Source organism: Dasypus novemcinctus, chromosome 4 (assembly GCF_030445035.2).
Source record: "Dasypus novemcinctus isolate mDasNov1 chromosome 4, mDasNov1.1.hap2, whole genome shotgun sequence".
NCBI classification, from domain to species: domain Eukaryota; kingdom Metazoa; phylum Chordata; class Mammalia; order Cingulata; family Dasypodidae; genus Dasypus; species Dasypus novemcinctus.
This window is the reverse complement of record NC_080676.1, coordinates 94,785,258-94,796,580: the sequence shown is the minus strand read 5'-3', so window position 1 is coordinate 94,796,580 and position 11,323 is coordinate 94,785,258. Positions and strand designations below refer to the sequence as shown.

The following is an 11,323-nucleotide window of genomic DNA, read 5'->3' as shown; positions in this document are numbered from 1 at the left end:
GTGATTTTTTTCTTGATTTCTCCCTCAACTTGCTCATTAGTAGTGTATACAAACACTATTGAATTTTGCATGTTTATTTTGTATCCCATCACTTTGCTGACCTCATTTATTAGCTCTGGTAGCTATGCTGTAGATTTTTTGGATCTTTCTACATATAGGGTAATTTAATTGCAAGTAGGGAAAGTTTTACTTCTCCCTTTCCAATTTGGATGACTTTCTTTTTCTTGCCTAACAGCTCAGATTAAAACTTCCAGCACAATTTTGAATAACAGTGGTGACAGTGGATATCCTTGTCTTGTTCCGTATCTTAAGAGAAAAACTTTCAATCTTTCACCATTGAATATGGTATTAGCTGTGGGTTTTTCATTTATGCCCTTTATCACGTTGAGGAAGTGTCCTTCTATTCCTATTTTTCTAGGTGTTTTTATCATGAAATGTGCTGGATTTTGTAAAATGTCTTTTCTGCATCAAGCAAAATGATCATGGGGGTTTTCCCTTCATTTTGTTAATGTTATATATTACATTAATTGATGTTCTTGTGTTAAACCACTATTGAATACCTAGAATAAAGCCCACTTGGTCACAGTGTATAGTTCTTTTAATGTGCTATTACATTCAATTTGCCAGTATTTTTGTGAGGATATTTGCATCTATATTCACAAGAGATATTGGTGTTTAATTCAATTTCTCATAGAATTTTCATCTGGTTTTGGTATTAGGGTGATGTTGGCCTCAAAGAATGAGTTAGGTAATATTATTTTCAATTTTTTTAAAGAGTTTGAGCAGGATTGCTATAAGTTCTTCTTGGAATTATTGGTAGAAATCACCTGTGAAGCCATTGGGTCCTAAGTTCTTCTTTTTTGGGAGGGTTTTAATGACTAATTCAATCTCTTTACTTTTAATTAGTCTGTTGAGGTCTCTTTCTTCTAGAGTCAGTGTATGTTGTTAGTGTGTTTCTAGGAATTTATCCATTTCCTGTAAGTTGTCTAATTTGTTGGCCTAAAGTAGTTCATAATATCTGCTTATGCTCCTTTATATTTCTGTGGGGTCAGTAGTAATGTCTTCCCTCTCATTTCTGATTTATGTGCCTCTTCTTTTTTTCTTCTCTGTCTAAATAAGAATTTGTCAATTTTATTGATCTTCTCACAGAACCAAATTTGATATAGTTAATTCTATTTTTTATTCTCAATTTCATTTATTTCTGCTCTAATCTTTGCTATTTATTTTCTTCTGCTTGCTTTGGATTAGTTCACTGTTCTTTTACAAGTTCCTCCAGATGTACAGTAAAGTCTTGATTTTAGCTCTTTTTGTTTGTTTGGTTTTGGGGGGTGGTTGTTTTGTTTTTAATTTTTAAATTTTATTTTTCAAGATGCTTTAGATTACAAAAATGTTCATCAAAAATATAGGGAATTCTCATACGCCCCATCCCCTCCCCCTCACATACTTTCCCACATTAACATCTTTCATTAGTGCACTACATCTGTTATAATTGATGAACACATATTTAAGCATTACTACTAACCATGGTCTGCAGTTTACATTATAGTTTACACTCTGCTCTGCACAATTTTATAGGTTTTGACAAATGTATAATGGTCTGTATCCATCATTGCAATGTCATGCAGGATAATTCCAATGTCCCAAAAATACCCCCATATTACACCTATTCTTCCCTCTCCCTTCCCTCAGAACTGCCTTTATATCAATGATACAAGTTCTTCCATTGCTAGCATAAGTCTATAGTAGAATAATAGTAAGTCTACTTTAAGTCTTTATTCTTTTTTAATGTAAATGTTCAAGGTTATAAATATCTTTCTAGGCACTGCCTTCACTGCATCCCATAGATTTCTATAAGCTTTCAATTTTCCTGCTTTCTAGTTCACTGATTCCTTTCTCTGCCTTGTTCAATTTCCTGTTGTGTGCCTCTAGTGTATTTTTTATATCTTTCTATTGAACCTTTCATCCTCATAATTTCTGTTATATTTTTTACTTTGAAATTCTTCTTTATGCTCACACTTTTTCTTCTTTACATCCTTTATCTCTTTTGCTATATTTTCCTTTATCTCATTGTATTGATTTAAAAGATTTGTTTGAATATCTTTGATTAGTTGCTCCAAATTTTCTATCTCCTCTGAAGTTTTAATTTGTTTCCTTGACTAGGGCACATCTTCCTGTTCCTTAGTATGGCTTGTAATTTTTTTTTTTTGCTGATGTCTAGGCAACTGATTATCTTGATGAGTTTACTCTGAAGGTCAGTTTCCTTCTCTTGCCTAGGGTTTTACTGTTGATCAGCTTTGTGTTAAGGCTTCTCTTTGATGATTAGCCCATTAGTCTAGAACTTTAGGATAGCCCATGTTTAAGTGATCAGATTGTTTTAGCTCTTCTTCATTGATTCTTGCCCTGGATATGTGGTACAATATTTAAGATCTCACTATTTGTGCAATTGTTTCACCTCTAGGATAAAGCTTCCTTTTTCTGTTCCTTCTCTGGGAATCTTGATCTTTTCTGTTTGTTTTTGTTTTGACTTTAGTTTTTTACATTCCTTTTTTGTCTCTAGCTACTTTTGCCTGGAGGGCAAATTTTGGGAGAAGAGTCATCTCAGGAAGGACTTTCCCAAGTATTTCCCAGCAAATACAGGACCAGGAACCCATGAAAGGGGTGTAGACTGGCTCCAAAGTTCTTTGAGGAAGGGATCAGGACAGGTGCCAAAATTCTGATTGTTCCCCAAAGTTGTGCTTCCCTGACCTTCCTGGCAAATGCCACCCTTCAGTTAATTGTCCCCCACAGTTGTGAGGAGACACTGTGTCTTTAATCTGCATCTATCCAGGGTGGGTTGAAATAATAGCTCAGAGGTGGGACCCAGGAGTCCTAATTTGCTAACCAAAAGCTGTGATCAGTGATCAGCCATTCACACCCCTGTTCTTGGAGAGAGGATTTTTACATCCCTTTCTGTCATCAGCAAGCTAGCCAGGGACTGGACCCCAGGGCAACCCACCATGAGATTGGGGTTGGGCCTCAGCAGCCACTTCCACATGTGGAGAACAACACACTCTTCTTTACCATAGTTTATCAGCGTCTACCTTCCACTCTTCCCTGGATGCTATACACAGTTCTTCCAATTTCTAGAGTCCCAGAACAGTTGTTACAGACAATTTATCCCTGTTTAATGGTAATTTTGGTGGAAGGCCTGAGTCCTGGAGCTCCCTCCTCTGCCAACTTCCCTGAAAGTCCCAAATTCAGTGTAATCTTAGCATACAATTTTATACCCATAATATTATATGCAGAATAATGTAAGTTATTTAATTTAGCTTTTATGACAGACTTGAGATAAGCATAAACACTGTTAAAAGTTAAAACCTAGTGAGAAAGGTTCTTGATGCAACTATTGTTTTTGTCAAAACATTTAAAACTCTCACTGTCTGCTATAAATGTTTAGGGACTTTTTAAATAGTAAAACTAATATACCCTTAGAACAGAGTAATTTGAAACATTGAGAATTAAAATATTTTATTTTTTGTAAAAAACTATTCAAGAGTATTTGCAATAGTGCTTGCCCTCTTGTTGATGTATAACATCATGTGACACAAGCATCTTTTCTATGTGCTGGTGTTTTGATGAAATGTCACACTCATTTCTAAGTTTGTAACAGCTTCCAACATTATATACTTTGCGCTTTCAATGTCATGAAATGCCTCCAAAAGATCCTTTAATATTAATTTTTTGCCAGCATTACATCCTCTGGCATATTCATTTTTTTCACCACAACCACTTTCCTCATATATGCTGATAAATTCACTTTCAATATTTTCCTCTAACTGCATATGTCAAGTTTCTTGAATAGTAGTAGTGTCAACATTCCCCTGGTTAGCTATTTCTTCTATAACTACATTTACATATTAATAAAATTTCACTTCCAGTCTTATCATTTTTCATTTCTTTGCTGCATTTTTATTTTTGTTGGCCAGTCCCCTCTTTTGATTAAAGATTTTTGTAAAATATCATGTAGGTTTATCACTGGGAGAGAAGGAGGCAGCAGCACTACACACGTCACTGTCTTGGAATGAACTGAGTACCAGGTGTGCAGTGACCAAACACCAACAGTATTGAAATGAATTGACATGACTGACCACTGATCATGATGCACATTTGTTATTTACAAAGTGATCTGTGGATTGAAAAGGTAGTAGCAAAGTTTTTCCTTTGTTCATTTACTCACTGTTAATGTACTATAGTCACTGAAATTTGAAATGTGTTTTGGAGGAAGTGGTGTTTTTGACTAAACCATAGTACTTGTAATTCATGCATATTTCCTATTAACACCCATTATGTTTTAAAACTCCATTGAAATGGACAAAATCCCCCAAAATGCCAACATCATTCAACACCAAATAATGTTTACTTACCAATACCACAAGCTAGTTACTGTGGAAGATATGTAAATGAGTAAACCAATTTTGCCCTAAGGACCTTACAATTTAATAGAAAAAAAGGAGAGCAACCTGGATTCATCTCAGGAATTCATTTATTAAAAGTGTATCTTATTAGAAATTAAACTCAATCATTTAGGTGATAAACACTGCTAAATTCTAAAACACAGATGGCTAGTCCTTCTCCTATACCTCACTGACTCAGCTTGGAGCTGACCAACTCTCCCAGTGTATTTCCTAGACCATATTCTGGAGGGGACAGAATAACCCCTATGTACATACTGGGTGCATGTATGTTGGGCCCAATCAGTCTGGTGGTGGCCTGAGAGACTTGCAACCCCAGAATCTTTCCTGCATGTAGAAATCAGCTCATGGAACTCTCCTACAGAATACTAAGGAAGAGAAGTTAAGCCATGCTGCCTGGGAAAAAAGATTGCTGGCTGTAGGACATACACTGCAGTGCCTGGGACCATAAGAAAATTTCCTAAGGAAGAAGGGATATTTGGAATCATGTAAACAGGTAAATTCCTAAGGATACATGTACATGCCCAAAGACAAGTCATGTGTGCAGAAATGATCAGGGAGGCCCTTCAAACTATTCTCTAAACTCATGGTATGGTTAAGCCCTGAGGACAAGCACTTGTACAAGTCAATCTGAAAGGACTGGGAGGATGCTTTCTTTTTTTCTTTCTTTCTTCTTCTTATTCCTCCTCTTGCTCTTCTTTTTCCTTATCCTCCTCTTCTTTTTATCCTCTTCCTTCTCCTTCTTCATTTTTGGGCAGTTTCTGGCAGGCGAAGTAAGCTCTGTTATAATACTAGCTGGATACAAGCATAAAAGCAGAAGCTTCAGGTTGGATTGCATGGTATATGAATGTATCTCAATAAAACTACTTAAAAAAAAAAGAAAAGAAGCCTCAAAGTCTAAATTCCGGAGGCAATACATCATTACAATATCAAAATGTTCAGGTTTTTAAAAAGTATTAGAAAACATACAATAGAACAAGAAATTATGTCCCAGACTAAGGGGAAAATGAAATCATTAGAAAATTAAACCATTAGTGAGGAATCTTCTGGGGCATACCAGAAAGAGACTTTTTAATAATATTCCTTAACATGCTCAAAGAGCTAAAGGAAAAATGGACTAAGAATTAAAGGAAATTAGGAAAAAATAGATGAACACAAACACAAAGAGAGTACTAATAGGGAGATGGGAAGTATAAAAGGAACCAAACAGAGCTGAATACCAAAGTAACAGAAATTAAAAATGCCCTGAATGGGCACAACAGTAGATTGGAGCTGGCAGAAGAAAGAATAGGTGAACTTAAAGATAATACAGTTGAAATAATCCTGTCTAAGGAGCAGAAGGATGAAAGAATGAAGAAAAGTGAACAGAGTCTAAGGAACTTATGGGACACCAATGAGTATAACAATACAAGCATGGTGGGAGTCCCAGAAGGAGAAAACAGAGAGAAAGGGGCAGAGAGAATATTCAAAGAAATAATGGCTGAAAACTTCCCAAACTTAAAGAAAGACATTCAAAATACTTGGCGAACTCCAAATAGGATAAACCCAAATAGACCCACACTACACCACGTTAAAAATCAAAATGTCAAATGCCAAAGGTAAAGAGAGAATTCTGAAATTTGCAAGAGAGAAGCAACATGTTACAATAGGGATCCTAAATAAGATTCAGTGCTTATTTCTATCAGAAACTATGGTGGCAAAAAGACAGTGCTGAAAGCAAAAAAAACCCGAAAAACTGCGATTCAATAACTCTATATATAGCAAATCTTAACAAAAATGAAGGAGAGATTAAGACATTTCCAGATAAATAAAAGCTTAAAGAGTTTATCACAACTAGTACGGCCCTACAAGAGATGCTAAAAGAGCTCTGTAGATTGAAAGGAAAGGACAATAGACAATAGATTGAAGCGAGGACTTCCGGCAAGATGGTGGCTGAGTGAGCTTGCCTTGCCGTCTCTCCTGGGAAGAGGCAGCTGGACACCGCTGGAGGTTCTCCGGGACCAGGCTTTTTCAGGATTTTTTCAGGGCAGGAAGTGTCTGGACATCGATTTGGTGGGAAGGTAACGGAAAGGACTGGTCTATAAGATATAAATTGAGACTTTTCAGGAGGGGGAGGCAAGATGGCGGCTGAGTGAACTTCCCGGTTACTAGCTCCTGGGGGGAATTGGCTGGGAGGCGTCGGAGACTCTTTGGGACCGGCTGTTTCGGGATTTTTCCTGGTCCGGAGGTGTCTGGACATCGATTTGGAGGGAAGGTAACAGAGAGGATCCATCTGTGAAATATACACGGAGATCCCAGCTACGTGTGGAGGATTCCCTCCTTGGGTAGGTGGAGCCGAGGCAGCTAGCACCGCGCGGAGCCCCGGCGGGCGGCGGCCAGGGTAGCCGAGTCCGGCCGAGCCCGGCTGAGCCGCGGCGGGCGGAGGGGCGGAGCCCAGCTGAGCTCGGCCGAGCCCAGCCGCGCCGCGCCGGGCGGCGAGCGGGAGAGCAGAGCCGCGCTGCGCTGCGCCGGGCGGCAGGCGGGAAAGCCGAGCCCAGCCGAGCCCAGCCAAGCTGCGGCGGGCGGGGGACCGGAGCCCAGCTGAGCCCAGCCGAGCCTGGCGGCGGGGTTTCTGTTCTTTGGTTTTTTTGTTTTTTTTTTTTTTTTTGTTCTTTTTTTTTCAATCCTCTCTTTCTTGTCCCCAATATTCTTCTTATACTATTTTACCTTAACAATACAATAGGTCCTACAGGAAATACCTCACATTTGCTGGGTTTCCTCACCCTCCACTGCCTCATTTCTCTGTGAATAGATTTAGCCTATCTACACTATCCCCTTTCCCCTACAACTTGATATCCTCCACCATCTGCTATCTCTCCTATATTCCATCTCCCTTTCTTTGATCCATAAAGTGTCTAACTCTTAATTTCTAATACCTTTGTTTAGTTTTCCATCTGGTATTCGTCCCTGAAACTATTACCTTTCTTTTCTCTTTCCCTCTCTCACGAAAACAATAGCCTCTTAGTACGTACCACATTCCTCCCATATTCAGTCGTCTACCTCATTATAGGTACTTTCCTACTACTATAACTCTACACAATTTACATGATCTAACCTCCATCCTCCCAGAACTCATATTATTGCTTTGTAAACATATATCACCAATACTACTTCACACTTTTTCCTTCCTTACACAATTGACTTTCCCCAGCACTAATACTTTCCTTTAAAGTGAGCTTAACTAGCAATAAGAAATTGGAATAAGAAGAACAAAGTGACAAAGAGAAGATATAACACTTACACAAAAACAACAGCTAATTAATCTCCAAGACTAGACAAAGAAGCTAAGGAACTGATTAAACCCGTCAAGAAAAAATGCTGACAAGACAGCAACAAAAATCTACAAACCAAACCAGTAATCAGGAAAACATGGCTGAATCCAATCAACAAACTGAAAATCAGGAAGGGGGGCAGGACTTCGCACAAGCAATGAAAGATCTCAGAACATTTATCACTGACAAATTTGATGAAGTAATGAAAGAGGTTAACAGCGTGAAGACAACACTTGGAGGGGAAATTGCAGACATGCGCAAAAAAATAACAGATATGATGGAAATGAACACCACAATTCAAGAAATCAAAAATACACTTGCAGCAAATATCAGCAGACTAGAAGAGGCAGAGCAGAGAATTAGTGATGTGGAAGACAGTGCATTGGAAATCAAACAGATAGTAGAAGTGGTCAATAAAAAGGTAGAAAAAATCCAGATAGGACTTAGGGACCTGAATGATAACGCAAAACGCTCAAACATACGTATTATAGGCATTCCAGAAGGAGAAGAGAAGGGAAAGGGGTCAGAAGGAGTGTTGCAGGCAATAATGAATGAAAACTTCCCAAATCTACTGAAAGAGACAGATATACATATCCAAGAAGCACAGCGCACTCCACTGGTCATAAACCCCAACAGGCCCACCCAAGACATATACTTGTCAAATTATCCAATGCTTAAGACAAAGAAAAAATTCTAAAAGCAGCAAGAGAAAAGAAAACCATCACATACAAGGGAAATTCCATAAGATTAAGTGCTGATTTCTCATCTGAAACGATGGAGGCAAGAAGGCAGTGGTATGATATAGTCAAGGTACTAAAGGAAAAAAATTTCCAACCAAGAATACTCTATCCAGCTAAACTAGCATTCAAAAATGATGGAGAGTTCAAAATATTCACAGATAAACAGAAACTGAAAGAGTATATCAACAAGAAACCTCCCCTTCAAGAAATTCTTAAGGGAATTCTGCAGGAAGAAAGAAAAAAACAGGACAGTCAGAGATGGAGGAGAGTGTAAAAGCAACAAGAAAGACAAAAATAGAAGGGGAAAATAAAATGATACAAACAAAGTATAACAAACACAAATCCAACCAAAATATGGCTACCATAAATAACTCTCTAAACGTAATAACACTGAATGTCAACGGATTAAACTCACCTATCAAAAGATTCAGACTGGGACACTGGATAAGGAAATACGACCCATCTATATGCTGCCTACAAAAGACACATCTTAGACCCAGAGACTCATGGAGGTTGAAAGTGAATGGCTGGAAAACAATCATACAAGCAAACAACAACCAAAAAAAGGCAGGAGTAGCTATATTAATATCAGACAAAATAGACTTTAAATGCGAAACAATTGTGAGAGACAAAGAAGGATACTATATTTTAGTGAAAGGGACAATTTGTCAAGAAGATAGAACAATCATAAATATTTATGCTCCTAACAAGGGCGCCTCTAAATATGTGAGGCAAACGCTGGAAAAACTAAGTGAAAGAATAGATGCATCTACAATTATAGTGGGGGATTTTAATACACCACTATCAACTCTGGACAGAACATCTCAAAAGAGAATCACTAAAGAAACAAAACATTTGAACAGTATATTAGAAGAGCTGGATCTAATAGACATATATAGATCATTACACCCAAACACAGCAGGATATACATTTTTCTCAAACGCACATGGAACATTCTCCAAGATTGACCATATGCTAGGCCACAAAGAAAGGCTTAATGAATTCAGAAAGATCGAAATCATACAAAACAATATCTCTGACCACAGTGGAGTCAAGCTGGAAATTTGCAAGGGACAGAGACCCAGACTTCACACGACAATTTGGAAATTAAACAGCACACTCTTAGAAAAACAGTGGGTCAAAGAGGAAATCTCAAAAGAAATCAATGACTACCTTGAAACAAATGATAATGATAACACAACATACCAAAATTTATGGGATGCAGCAAAAGCGGTACTGAGAGGGAAATTTATAGCCATAAATTCATATATCAAAAAAGAAGAAAGAGCAGAAATTGAAGAATTAACTGCACATTTGAAGGAATTAGAAAAACAACAACAAAGTAACCCAACAGGAAGAAGAAGGAAGGAAATAACAAAGATAAGAGCAGAACTAAATGAAATAGAAAATAAGAAAGCACTTGAAAAAATAAACAAGACCAAGAGCTGGTTTTTTGAGAAGATCAACAAAATTGACAAACCTTTAGCGAGACTAACAAAGAAAAAAAGAGAAAAGATGCAAATACACAAAATAAGAAATGAGAAAGGTGATATCACCACTGACCCCACAGAAATAAAGACTATCATAAGAGGATACTTTGAAAAACTATATTCCAACAAAAATGACAATTTAGAGGAAATGGACAAATTCCTAGAAATACATAAGCAGCCCATACTAACGAAAGAAGAAATTGCTGATCTTAACAAACCAATCACAAGCAAAGAGATAGAATCAGTCATTAAAAATCTCCCAACTAAGAAGAGCCCAGGGCCAGACGGCTTCACAGGTGAATTCTACAAAACATTCCGGAAAGAACTAACACCAATCCTGTTGAAACTATTCCAAAAAATCGAAACAGAAGGAACACTGCCTAATTCCTTCTATGATGCCAACATTACCCTAGTACCAAAGCCAAACAAAGACACCACAAGAAAGGAAAATTACAGACCAATTTCTCTAATGAACCTAGACGCAAAAATACTTAACAAAATACTTGCTAATCGTATTCAACAACACATTAAACGAATTATACACCATGACCAAGTGGGATTTATTCCAGGTATGCAAGGATGGTTCAACATAAGAAAATCAATCAATGTAATACACCATATAAACAGATTGAGAGAAAAAAACCACATGATTATATCTATAGATGCAGAAAAGGCATTTGACAAAATACAGCACCCCTTCCTGATAAAAACACTCCAAAAGATCAGAATACAAGGAAACTTTTTGAACATGATAAAGAGTATATATGAAAAACCTAAAGCCAACATTGTTTACAATGGCGAAATCCTGAAATCCTTCCCTCTAAAATCAGGAACAAGACAAGGATGCCCCTTGTCTCCTCTCCTATTTAACATTGTCTTGGAAGTACTGGCTCGAGCACTGAGACAAGAACTAGATATAAAAGGCATTCAAATTGGAAGGGAAGAAGTCAAAATTTCATTATTTGCAGATGACATGATCCTATATATAGAAAACCCTGCGAGATCTACAACAAAGCTCCTAGAACTCATAAATGAGTTTAGCAAAGTCGCAGGTTATAAGATCAATGCGCAAAAATCAGTAGCATTTCTATACACCAATAATGAGCAAGATCAGGAGGAAATCAAGAAACAAATAACATTCACAATAGTAAATAAAAAAATCAAATACTTAGGAATAAATTTAACTAAAGAGGTAAAAAACTTATACATCGAGAACTATACAAGATTGTTCAAGGAAATCAAAGAAGACCTAAATAAATGGAAGAATATTCCCTGTTCATGGATAGGAAGACTGAATATTATTAAGATGTCTATCCTACCAAAACTGATCT

At 37.3% G+C, this 11,323-nt stretch overlaps 1 long non-coding RNA gene across 1 annotated transcript in view; it reads right to left on the bottom strand.

The window, feature by feature from the left end:
• Positions 1-4,504: 4,504 nt before the first annotated feature.
• LOC139438891 (uncharacterized) overlaps positions 4,505-11,323 on the bottom strand; it is a 112,179-nt gene continuing 105,360 nt past the window's right edge. The window contains exon 2 of the long non-coding RNA XR_011648682.1: positions 4,505-5,246. This is a non-coding gene — a long non-coding RNA (uncharacterized lncRNA). The remainder of the gene's footprint in view (positions 5,247-11,323) is intronic.